This window comes from Saccopteryx leptura, chromosome 3 (assembly GCF_036850995.1).
Source record: "Saccopteryx leptura isolate mSacLep1 chromosome 3, mSacLep1_pri_phased_curated, whole genome shotgun sequence".
Lineage (NCBI taxonomy): Eukaryota > Metazoa > Chordata > Mammalia > Chiroptera > Emballonuridae > Saccopteryx > Saccopteryx leptura.
This window is the reverse complement of record NC_089505.1, coordinates 121,441,156-121,455,206: the sequence shown is the minus strand read 5'-3', so window position 1 is coordinate 121,455,206 and position 14,051 is coordinate 121,441,156. Positions and strand designations below refer to the sequence as shown.

The 14,051-nt window shown below is 39.5% G+C and overlaps 1 pseudogene; it reads right to left on the bottom strand.

The window, feature by feature from the left end:
* The window catches only part of LOC136398308 (cytochrome P450 4X1-like), a 50,575-nt pseudogene extending 40,069 nt beyond the window's left edge, over positions 1–10,506 (bottom strand).
* Positions 10,507–14,051: the final 3,545 nt, after the last annotated feature.

The window sequence follows — 14,051 nt, the reverse complement described above, 5'->3', positions numbered from 1 at the left end:
CCTCTTCAACAAATGGTGTTGGGAAAACTGGAAAGCCACATGCAAAAGAATGAAACTCGACTACAGCCTGTCCCCGTGTACTTAAGATTTAATTCAAAATGGATCAAAGACCTAAAGATCTAAGATCTGAAACAATAAAGTACATAGAAGAAGACATAGGTACTACACTCATAGACCTGGGTTTTAAAGAACATTTTATGAACTTGACTCCAATGGCAAGAGAAGTGAAGGCAAAGATAAATGAATGGGGACTACATTCAGAATAAAAAGTTTTTTGCTCAGCAAAGAGAAACTGATATCAAAATAAACAGGACAGCCCAACTAAATGGGGAACTGATATTTTCAAAACAATAGCTCAGATAAGGGCCTAATATCCAGAAATATACAAAGAACTCATAAAACTCAACAACAAACAAACAAACAATCCAATAAAAAAAATGGGAGAGGACATGAACAGACACTTTCTCCCAGGAAGAAATACAAATGGCCAACAATATATGAAAAGATGCTCAGTTTCATTAGTTATTAGGAGAAATGCATAATCAAAACTACAATGAGATACCACCTCACCCCTGTAGATTAGCTATTATCAACAAGATGGGTAATAGGAATGTGGAGAGGCTGTGGAGAAAAAGGAACCCTCATCCACATGTTGGTGGAATGTAAAGTAGTACACACATTATGGAGGAAAGTATGGTGGTTCCTCAAAAAACTGCAAATAGAACTACCTTATGACCAGCAATCCCTCTACTGGGTATATACCCCAAAACCTCAAGAATCATTGATACGTAAAGACACATGTAGCCCCATGTTCATTGCAGCACTGTTCACAGTGGCCAAGACATGGAAACAACAAAAAACCCTTCAATAGAAGGACTGGATAAAGAGTGATGTGCATCATATACACTATGGAATACCTACTCAGACCATAAGAAGTGATGACCATCAGATCATTTACAGCAAAATGGTGGGATCTTATAACATTATACGGAGTGTGAAATAAGTAAATTCAGAAAAAACCAAGAACTACATGATTCCAGAGAGACAGAGAATGAAGAGAAGCAGAGATGAGAGTGAGAGAGCTGCGAGATATTTGGTGGAACATAAAAAACGAGACTAAGTATGACATGGACAAGAGAGTGGTGGTTACCAGGGGGGGGGTAGGAGGAACACGAGGAGGGTGAGGGAGGGAGAGTTAGGGGGAGAGGGAGGGGCATCGAGAGAGAAACTAGACAGAGGGTGACGGAGGACAATCTGACTCTGGGTGAGGGGTATGCAACATAATTTAATGACAAGATAACCTAGACATGTTTTCTTTGAATATATGTACCCTGAATTATTAATGTCATCTTGTTAACATTAACAAAAATTTATAAAAAAAAATGTTGAATGCTTCTCATAAGACCACTATTATGGATGTAGCAAACTCTTCTAAAGGATTTGCATTTCATTTGACCAGTGTCTATATAAAAGCTCCTTTAACAACAAGAATTTTTTCTCTTTTCACACTGAGGCTTACTCCTCTACACAGATACAATACAGTTATAATAATGCATGCACTCGGGCAACCCAAACCTGAGAAATACCTGTGTACTGATTCAGAATGTTGCTTATCCTTTGTAAGTGGCGGCCCACTGGGTTCAATTTGAAAATTATGTCATAATGAAATAAGAAACTGTATACACAGGAAAAGATGATTCTGCTGCCTTCAGATATCGATTTTGCATAATGATCATGGATGCTAGAGAGAAAGTGGAGATAATATGTCAATAAGTGACATAGATAACACAGAAAATTGTCTTTTTTGCCCTCCTGTCACTGACCTGTCTATCTGACAGTTGGTCTCCCGGCTGAAAGTACATTTCATGAGTGTGTCCAGGCTCATCAAGCTGGTGTCCTCAGAGACCTCCACAGGTGTATCCTGAGTGCCGCAAATCTCCTCCCATTTACCCTGCACAGGAAGTCAAGATCAACAACATCACCATCAAAGTGCCCTAAATGAAGTCTCCCTGCCTCTGTCCTTGTAATATAAGGAAGACAACCCTGACTTAGCAAGAGAAGACAAAACTCATACAAGCAAATAAGCTAAATGTTTACTTGGCACCCAGCTGGGTGAGCAAGAGCACAGAGCAGACCAGGTATCCAGTAAATGGCTGAATTATGTATTGTTAGTCTTTCAGTTATAACCATAACTGCTTTAAAACAGATCAGAGTTCTAGTAAAACAGATAATCTCTGATACAAGACCTATAATTACTAATGGTCTCCCCAGGGATTCCTCCATCTTAAGTCTCCAAATGTTAGACACCACACATCATCACTCTCAACCACCATAACCATACTTAAAATAAACTTGGAACATTAAACGTAAAAATACAAATAATTCAAAAACAGTTAAGTTCAGATCAACTGACATTTGTTGAGCACCTCTGTGTATAGCTAGGTGTTAAGGATTTGGAGGCTATGAGTAAGAAGTCAAAGAGATGTTTTTAAAGTGTCAACCATTTAATCAATTGTGTTTGCCCTGAATTATGTGAGTTTTACTGAGTACAAAAGTGAGTTTAGAAGAAATGAGAGCAAAAAGGGAAGCTCAAAGCTGGAATCACTTTGGCACAATTCAGCAGTGGGAAGAGCTGTGAGAGGAATCTCAGGGAAATGTGAAACGGAGAAGTGAGGGAGACAGAATGGTTTATTAACATGAAGATAAACATAAAGTAAAATAACACCACTGGCTGATATGCAATTGTGCGTAAAGCTGCACAGCACCAGAATCAGAAAAACATGCACTTCCCACTCTAACCTGCACTGCCAGCTCTCGCCTCCATGACTTACACTGCTACTTACTTTCACCAGAGTCCCGGCAGACTTGATTAAATTCACTTCAGTGAGCCTGGCTGAGAACTCAGCCAATCAGTGGTTCTTGGGGAAAAGATAGGCTTGCAGATGAAGGTGGAAGAAAATTCTGGCTATGTTTGTGGCGTTGAAAAGTGTTTATGGTGAAACTGTATTAGTGCAGTACTTGTCTGATTTTTAAATAAGTGCAACTTAAAATTTTATTATGTACAAGAGGAGTTTTGGAATAGGACTCATTTATAAATTAGAGATTGTCCCTAGTATTATTCCTTTGCAACTTCCTCCAGCCCCTTCGGAAGAGTGGTTGGCTCCTAATGACCTTCATTTACCTACAAGAGAAAACTGACACCTGCAACATTAGTGTAGACACTTCTCATTGGCCAGGTTATTTATGGCCATCAGCAAGTTCATTTCAACCTCCAATCCTTTGTTTATGCTAACTCACTCTGCCTAAATTCCCTCATTTGTATTATCCATATATTCTAGTCCAGCTCAGATTTCATGATAAATTTGAGTGAGTCTCCTCTGAATGTGAAGCTATGAGAGTTGCTCCAGGTTTCTTAACCTCACAAACAACATTTAACATTTGAATCTTACTACTTGGGTTGACTGCCATAGGATCTCAGAATATATCTAAGACAGAAACTGGATCTTCATCTTTTTTTTTTATCATCCCCCAAAAAACATAACAAAGGCTTATGTAGACACCTATGCTTAGTTGGTACTTGTACGTTGGTTAGTTTCTAGAAATCATCCCCCTTTGACTTTCACTACCCACTAAACATATGTCTAATCCATTCCCTGTCAGAAGTATTTTGCAACATATCAGAACACTTTTATCCCTTCACAGCATTATGTTCACAGACTGGGCCATCACGTTGATGTAGGATTTTAAGATGTTAAAATGGAACACAAGAGTTATTAGGCATTGGTGCTGGAACCACTTGGATCCATTTAGACTTAGTAGTCCTTCTCCTTAAAAAATAAAAGGCCCCAAAGCATTTGATTATAAAAGTAGTGAAGAAGATGTGAGGAACAGACACTCTGGAGTGATCGTGACACAGTCATGACATAGTGGAATATCAAAGTAGTGGTTATATATGAAGATCAAGGACAGTTTTGATGCTTACATCTGGGATGAATGTATTTAGCATTGTCAAGAAAACCCCACCTAAGGAAGCCTTATAAGAGGGCTCACCCTGAAATCATGAGTTACTACCTGGGTAATAATTAAGTCACTTAAACTTCCTGAGGCTTGGTTCTCTCAATGATCAAGTGTGATAATAAATATCTACTTCATTGTGTTATGCAGATTAAATGAAGATGTATATAAAAGACACCTAACCTGGTCTCTAGCTGACAGTAGAAATACAGCAAATATTCATCTTACCTCATTCCAAACCAATTCATGATCTATATTGTGAACACAGAACAAGGAACTAGACAAGAATGTCCACTATGTCCCCACATATCTCGTCCTTGAGCCCTAGTCTGTGTTTCACACCCACAAATGATACAAACTGGAAACACTCATCAAGGCTAATGGCTCACAATCTTCTGTCAATATAGATATCATAAAAAATTTAGTTTTAAAAGGACTTTAAAGCTTATCAATATATAATTGTCATCAATCATGGAGGGCTTACAACATGCCAGGCTTGCAATGTACATGTTGAGCACTTGTACAGTGCCAGCCATTGCACTCAGCACCATAAATCCATCTTTCATTTAATCTTCACAACAGTTCAGAGATATAACTGTCTTCCTCATTTCAAAGATGAAGAAACAGAGGCTTAGAGAGATTAATTGACTTCTCCAAGACCACACTCAACTAGTCAGTGAGGGGCAGAATTCAAATCCAAGTAGCTTTAAATCCAAAAGCTATATTCTTTCATTTAATTCCTTTCTTGTCTAACATAAATACCAATTATATGACTAGCAGTCTTAATATATCTGGTCTTGGAATATTTCCAAACTGTACTTTGGATGAAAGTTTTGCTGATTTGCATATGGAAATAGAGGGAAGGAGCAAAGAAAACAAGAGAGAAGAAGGGATAAAATTAAGAATATGGATGGTGAGGCTGCAAGTTTAAAGACAGAGACGGGACAAATACACACATATGCTGCCTTCAGAATGAGATTTGGGGGGGGGGTAAATGGGCAAGGACACATCCTAGGAAGTGTACTGTGCTAATCTTAGCACTCCGCCTTGGCCTTCCACCTAGATAACGTGGAGTGCTGATCCACAGCCTTAATGCTTTTGAATTCCGATTTGAGTTTCTTTGGAATGCTCTACTATAGAAAAGGCACTTCTAGCAAGAGAGTTGGACATCCTTCTCAGTGGGCATACTCAGTGGGCACATACATACCAAGAAGTGGTACCAAGAACTTGTAAATGAGTCTGGCCTTGGGATCTGCAAAGTCAAGTAGAGGAAACAAAACACATTAGAAGAAAATAATCACAGTTGGTGAAGGTTCTCTTATTATCTTGCATTAGCCACAAATAGTCAGCAAAAGGGAGCCCAGGGCTCATTTGCTGCAGCCCTTGTCAAGTGCAAGGGTTAAGGGGGGATAAAAGTCTTAGTTCAGGAATCAGAGAACAAACAGCCCATGAGGCAGACAGGTACACAAACCTATATTCTTTTTTCTTTTTTAAAAAAAATCTTTTATATATTTTTTATTTACTCATTTTAGAGGGAGGAGAGAAAGAAAGGAGGGAAGGAGCAGGAAGCATCGCATCCCATATGTGCCTTGACCAGGCAAGCCTGGGATTTTGAACCAGTGATCTCAGTGTTCCAGGTTGACACTTTACCCACTGCGCCACCACAGGTCAGGCCCAAACCCATATTCTTTCCTCGTTAATACTTCCTCTGTCTGACACAGGGATTACTCACAGTTTAGAAAGGTTCCAAAGAAGAAGTTGGGGCAACATATCATATGCTTTTGGAAACTAAATTACCTATTACAACAGGGATGAGAGAGATGCCAGAAAGCAACATACAAATGCCTCTTGAGGTTCTTGTTAACCCTAACGTGGAGCTGTTTTACAGCTCTTGTCCTTTAAGAGGTGAACATGACACCACTCTGAGAGAACTGGGGAAATGGGAAACATGGGAAAGTCTGTTTTCTTTTATTCGGTTTTGCTAAGAGTAAGGGAGACAATGACACAGAGAAGAAAGATTTGACAATCTATGCCAACAAACTGGAAAAACTGGATGAAGATTCCTAGAAACACATGTTCTTCTAAAACTGAATGAAGAAGAATCAGAGAATCTCAATAGAGAGCTTGCTAGTGAAATAGAAGCAGTATTAAAAGAAACTCCCATTAAACAAAAATCCTGGACCAGAGGGCTTCCTAGGTGAATTTTAGCAAACATTCAAAGAAGAACTAACACTTATTTTTCTCAAACTATTCTAAAAACTTCAAAAGAAGGGGAGATTCTCCAGCTCAATTTACAAGGCTAGATTTATCCTAATTCTAAAACCAACAAAGACACTGCAAAGAAAAAAATTATAAGCCAATATTCCTGTTGAATCCTCAACAAAATATTAGCAAACCAGATCCAGCAATACATTAAGAAGGTCATACGCCACTACCAAGTGAGATTTATTCTAAGGATGTAAGGTTGGTACAATATTTGCAAATCAATTAACATGATGCATCACATAAATAAAATGAAGGATAAAAACTACGTGATCACATCTATAACTGCAGGAAAAGCATTTGATAAAACCCAGCATCCATTTATGATAATAACTCTCAGCAAAGTAGAAATAAAGGGAACATATCTCAGCATAATAAAGACATATGACAAACCCACAGTCAACTTCATACTCAGTGGGCAAAAACTATAAATATTTCTCTTAAGATCAGGAACAAGACAGGGATGTCCACTATCACCACTCTTTTTCAACATAATATTGGAAGTTTTGCCACAGCAATCAGACAAAAATTATAAATAAAAGATATTTAAATAGAAAAGGAAGAAGTAAAGCTGTCATTATTTGCAGATGACATAATACTGAATATAGAGAACCCTAAAGCCACTATCAAGTGAGATTTATTCTAAGGATGTAAGGTTGGTACAATATTTGCAATATAACCGATAAATGGATTCAGTAAAGTAGCAAGATACAAACTAAATATCCAGAAATTGTTTGCATTTTTAAACACCAATAATGAACTGCCAGAAAGGGAAACTAACAAAACAAAAACATTCACAATTGCTTCAAAAGGAATAAAATACCTAAGAATAAATTTAACCAAAGTAAAAGACCTGTACTCAAAAGGAATTATAAGAATTATAAGTTACTGAGTAAAAAAATTGAACAAGAAACAAATAAGTGGAATCACATATCATGTTCATAGAGAGGAAGAATTAACATTATTAAAATGTCCATACTACCCAAAGCAATCCATAGATTCAACACAACTATCAAGATAACAAGGGAGTATTTCACAGAACTAAAACAAATATCCTAAAAGACCCTAAATAACCACAGCAATCATGAGAAAGAAACAAAATTGGAGGAATCTTGTTACCTGATGTCAAATTATACTACAAGTCTACAGCAATCAAAAGAACATGATACTGGCATAAAAACAGACATACAGATCCATGGAACAGAATAAAGACCCAAGAAGTAAACCCACGCCTTCACAGTCAATTAATATTTGACAAAGGAGGCAAAAACATATAGTGAGGTAAAGACAGTCTATTCAATAAATGGTGCTGGAAGAATTGGACAGATACATGCAAAAAATGAAACTAGACTATCATCTTACACTACATTCAAAAATAAACTCAAAATTAATTAAAGACTTAAATATTAGGCTCAAAAGCATAAACATTTTAGATGAATACATAGCAGTGAAATCTCAGACACTTTTTGTAACTTTTTTTTTTTTCAGAAAAATGCTTCAACATTCGTATCACCTTGGGAAAGGAAAACAAGAGAAAAGATATATAAATGCTACTACATCTAACTAAAGAGTTTTTGCACAGCAAGGAAACCATCAACAAAATAAAAAGACAAACCACTGAATGAGAGAACATATTCATTGATACATCTGATAAGGGGTTAATATCTAAAATTTATAAGAAACATATAAAACTCAACACCAAACAAACAAAGAACTTCAAGAGGACATACAGGTGACCAATAAACATATGAAAAGATGCTCAACACCACTAATCATCATAGAAGTGTAAATTAAAATAACAATGAGCTATCACCTCATGCTTATCAGAATGGCTATCATCATTAAATCCACAAACAACAAGTGTCAATGAGGATGTGGAGAAAATGGAACCCTGTGCACTGTTGGTGGGAATGCAACTTGGTGCAGCCACTGTGGAGAGTAGTACGGAGTTACCTCAATAATTTTAAAATAGCATTGCCTTTTGACCTTGCGATCCCACTTCTGGGAATATATCCAAAGAAACTTGAAACACTAATTCAAAAGAATATATTTATGCTTATGTTCATTGAAGCATTATTTACAATAGCCAGAATTTAGAAGCAGCCCAAGTGCCCATCAGTAAATGAGTGGATAAAAAAGCTGTGGTATATTTTCACAACGGAATACTACTCAGTCATGAAAATGAAGGAAATCTTATATTTTGTGACTTCATGGAGAGACCTGGAGAGCATTATACTACGTGAAATAAGCCAGTCAGAGGCCCTGGCCGGTTGGCTCAGTGGTAGAGCGTCGGCCTGGCGTGCAGAAGTCCTGGGTTCGATTCCCGACCAGGGCACACAGGAGAAGCGCCCATCTGCCTCTCCACCTCTCCCCCTCTCCTTCCTCTCTGTCTCTCTCTTCCCCTCCCACAGCCGAGGCTCCATTGGAGCAAAGATGGCCCGGGCGCTGGGGATGGCTCCTTGGCCTCCGCCCCAGGCGCTAGAGTGGCTCTGGTCATGGCAGAGCGACGCCCCGGAGGGGCAGGGCATCGCCCCCTGGTGGGCAGAGCGTCGCCCCCTGGTGGGCGTGCCGGGTGGATCCTGGTCGGGCGCATGCGGGAGTCTCCCCGTTTCCGGCTTCAGAAAAATACGGAAAAAAAAAATAAGCCAGTCAGAGAAAGAAAGTACCATATGATTTCACTTATATGTTGAATCTAATGATCAAAATAAATTAACAAACAAAATAGAAACAGACCTGTGGGTGCAGAGAACAGACTGACAGCTGTCAGGGATAAAGGGGGTTGGGAGCTGGGTGGAAAAGGTGAAAGAATTAAGCAAAGAAAAAAAATCATAGACACAGACAACAGTATGGTGATCACAAGGGGGAAAGGATGGGCAGAGGCAGGAAAGGGTAAGGGGGGATAAATGGTGATAAATGGAGACTTGACTTGGGGTGGTGAACACACAATACCAAATACAGATGATGTGTCATAGAACTGTACAGATGTACAGTTTGTAATTTTATGAACCAATGTCATCTGAATACATTCAATTAAAAAGTGATTTGAGCCAGGCCAGGCAGTGATGCAATGCATAGAGCCTGGGATGCTGAGCACCCAATTTTGAAACCCTGAGGTCGATGACTTGAGTATGGGCTCATCCAGTTTGAGTTTGGGCTCACCAGCTTGAGAGCACGGTCACCGACTTGCATGTGGGATCATAGACATTACCCTAAGGTTGCTGGCTTGAGCCCAAGTCGCTGGCTTGATCAAGGGGTTACTGGCTTGCTTGAAGACCCCCGGTCAAGGCACATATGAGAAATCCATCAATGAACAACTAAAGTGCCACAACTATGAGATGATGCTTGTCATCTCTCTCTCTGCTCCCATCTGTCTGTCCCTGTCTATCTCTTTCTCAATAAATAAATAAATAAATAAATAAATAAGAAAAAGGATTTGAATATCAGATCAGATCTTAATTCTCAAAGTTGATGGAGCAAAAGCAAGACATTTTAATTTGTGCTATGAGATAATGTACCATGGAAGCCTTGAAAAAGAATTGGATGGGGAGTCACAGGACTCATGACCAAGTGGAAGCACAGGTGAGAAGTGTGCAAAAGACAAAAACAAATTTTGGGCCACAGTGAAGAGGTCAGACTGAGCAATGATCTAGCATTCATGTTACACACTGAACCTGCATAGGCACAGCTACATCTGAATCCCTCTGAAGACTCCACTCAAGAAAGGGACTGGCGTGGGGAGTGTCGCTGACCCTGCACTTGCAAAACCATAAGAGGCAAAGAAAGACCTCTTTCATGTGGTGCCAATGGGGCTTTAAGATACAGTGACCTAAAAGGGCCATAGGGGGCTGAACTAGACAGGGAACCGGCAAGGGGGAATCCCCTTCAGGACTGGTGGGAAGCCTCTTCACACCTCCTCCAGTGTCTCAAAGACCCGGTACTTTGCTTCAGAATTCCTTTAGAGCCGTGCCTGTGGGTTGTGCATGTCACCCCTAGGAAATGAGGTTCCTGAGAGTCATTCCTTTCCTTACCTGTTCTGTTCAGAAATGTCTTAGCATAGTCTGGGTCATAGATGTAGAAAAATGCTTGAAAAGGCCCAATCTAGGCAGGAAAGGCACATGGGTGTTTTTCCAAAACTTCCTCAAGTTTCTCCAAACCACCATCCTGAAGTAACTGCAGTGAAAAAGTGAAGAAAATTAGAGATGCCAGCCAGTCTCTAGACTCATCCCTCATACCGACCTGAGCTGAATTCAGGGCCTGGATAAGATCACCAGGCAGAGGATACTGACATATTTTCTAGAAATGAATAAACATGCCTTCCTTAGGATTTCTAAGCTTGGGGTATAATACCCAACACAAGGATAGTGTATTTATTTTCTCAATACAAATATGTTGTATTCCCAGACTGAGTCACTGTTAAATGATACACACTCTGAGCTGTTTTCCCAACTGAGGGAGTGAAGGGAGGTAATTCACAACCAGCCTCACCTGCAAGGGTCACACACTGGGATTAGGAGTGGCGTCTGGAAGCTGAAAAAGATTTTCTTTTTTTCCCTGTGGAAAAGCTAACACTTAGCAGGTTGAACACAACCCACCATTCAGTTCTTCATTTACTCTAATTATTGATGAGTGATTTTCCCCCTAAGAATTTTATAGTAAATGCTTCTCTCTAAAAACACAACAACTTCATCTACAAAATAAAAACCAATTCTTTTGCCATATAACAGTAGAAGTTTCATTTACACAGGTGTGTGAAGTATGAAGCAGACCCAAGTGCAAAACTGTCAGCTACCACCATCTCTGCTCCACCTGCCCCTGTGCAGCCCTTATTCAAGCATCACCTCCTCATGCTAAATAAACTGCCAAACCATGACTGTGCTGCCCTGCTGATCAGTAGAAAGGTAGGAAAGCAGAGTGTTTGAAATAACTGCGTCATGGCCAATCTGATCTCTCCCTGATGCTGACAACTGACAACATTCCTTTTAGCCAGTGATTCCCATCTGCTGTAAGTCAGTCCAGATGCCTCAGTCTCGTATGAAAGACTCATGTGTTTGACATGAGTTCACACTAGTGAAAGGTTTCGAAAAGGAAGAAGTCAATTTTACTGCCTACGATGAAATACAGGATTTCCTGTGTCTTGACGCATGTAATTTATATTCTCCCTCAGATAACTGTGTCAGCTGTGTGCTGACATGATGTAGGGAATATATCTAAAATATACCACCGCTTTTCCTGAATATGAACTCTTCCTTTTGAACAAATCTTTCTACTTCTAACGTCTGTTAAATTGCCATGTAGATCTTCCTGATGTCCAAAAATATGGCATTCAGTATTGTAAAAACAAGAAACAAGGCCCTGGCCGGTTGGCTCAGCTGTAGAGCATCGGCCTGGCGTGCAGGAGTCCCGGGTTCGATTTCCAGCCAGGGCACACAGGAAAGGCACCCATTTGCTTCTCCACCCCTCCCCCTCTCCTTCCTCTCTGTCTCTCTCTTCCCCTCCCGCAGCGAAGGCTTCATTGGAGCAAAGATGGCCCAGGCGCTGGGGATGGCTCTGTGGCCTCTGCCTCAGGTGCTAGAATGGCTCTGGACGCAACAGAGCGACACCCCAGAGGGGCAAAGCATCGTCCCCTGGTGGGCATGCCAGGTGGATCCCGGTCGGGCGCATGCGGAAGTCTGTCTGACTGCCTCCCCATTTCCAGCTTCGGAAAAATGAAAACAAACAAACAAACAAAAAAACAAAACAAAACAAGAAACAAATAATTATTTTTGTATTATAGCAATAAAGAACAAACTCATATGCAATACTAAAAGATATAAAAACATAAAGCCATCTCAGCTACCAACATTTATAAATCAGACTACAAGTACTACCATTAGAAATGAATATTTTTCCTGATAAGCTGACTGCTAATGGCTCATTTAAATAGTTCCACTAAATTGCTGACAATAAGTTTCATTTATATCAGCTTCTTGGATAATGTGGGGTTGGAGAAGTTGGTGCAACCTATGTGTGTATCTCTGTGTGTGCCTATCTGCTCATTTGAGTGTAATCGCAGGGATCCTGACCTGTGATAAACTCTAAGGCTGGAAGTTCTTTCTTGTGTGAACGATCACACAGAATTTGCTGTGTGAATGTTTGTTCTTACCCTCAGAAGAGGTAGAAAACTTTGGCTCCAAATTTCATCTGTTATCAGCTAGCACCTCTAATCCATGAAGTGCTCCCTGGATAGTCCAGTACCCCTAAAAGATTGAGACTGTTGACATTAGTTCCTGTAGACTGTTTTGCTCTCATTTGGACAATCAAGCCAGTGACAAGCACCCATTGAAGGACATGAGCAATGTTTTCTAACAATGCTAATATTCATACATTTGCAAAATAAAAACTGATGACTATCAACTTCCTAATATATGTACCAAGTGATAGAGATACAAAGATTTATAAGACAGGCATGGTCTTTGCTGTCTTGGACATTATAACCTAGTATGAGAATTATCTTTTAGGTTAGAAATGACCATAGATACCCTCAGCCACAAATACTTAGTTATGCTTTTAGTAACTCTTGTTCAGACAAAAAAGTCAGAGAATTATTGGGAGTCCTGTAATATATAAATTTATATTTTTTTCATCCACAGCAGCTTTAAATACATTTAAGAATATGTATTACTAACTTTTAGAAAGCAATGTTCAGAAATAGTCATGAATTGCTTAGTTCCTAGATAAACAGTAATAGCTAACATTTACCAAGCACTACTATGAGCTGCATGCTTCCAAATGCTTTCTATGTTTTATGTTTTCATTTTTATTTTTATATTTTTTATTAATTTTACTGGGGTGACATCAATAAATCAGTGTACATATGTTAAAAGAAATATGTTTTCATTTTTATATCAGGTCCCTTGCTGGTTGGTTTAGGGGTAGAGCATTGGTCTGGAGTGTGGAAGTCCTGGGTTCAATTTATGGTCAGGGCACACAGAAGAAGTGACCATCTGTTTCTCTACCTTTCCCCCTCTTCCTTCCCTCTCTCTCTTCTCTCATAGCCATGGTTTGAATGGTTTGAGCAAGTTGGGCCCAGGCAGTGCAGATAGAACCATGGCCTCACCTCAGATACTAAAATAGCTCAGTCTCTAAGCAACGGAGTAGAGGCCCCAGGTGTGCAGAGCATCACCCAGTAGGGGGGTTGCCAGGTGGATCCCAGTTGGGGCACATGTAGGAGTCTGTCTCTCCACCACCCTACCTCTCACTTAAAATAAAAATGGATTCAATGCTGTAATCACAAGACATGGTGTCTGAGGGAATACCCAAATAAGACCTTTATATAAACTGCCTGCAATAGATTCACTTCAGATCTACAGAGACATGCAAACTGAAAGTAAGGGGATGGAAAGATATTTCATGGAAATGGAAATAAAAAATAAGCTAGGCTAGCAAAACTTACTGTATTTCTGCATGTATAAGACGCACCCTTTTTCGAAAACTTTGGTGTCTAAAAATAGGATGCATCTTATACAGTGGTTGTAGATTTTTTTTACTTGCATTTCCCACTTTTTTTCCCTGTGAATAAAGAGTTGTATAAATTTTATGATGAATAAAACTTGAATCCAATAACTTTATGTAATACATATTTATTTTTTTAATTTTATTTTATTTATTCATTTTTAGAGAGGAGAGAGAGAGGGAGGGAGAGAGACAGAGAAGAGAGAGACAGAGAGAGAGAGAGAAGTGGGGAGGAGCTGGAAGCATCAACTCCCATATGTGCCTTGACCAGGCAAGCCCAGGGT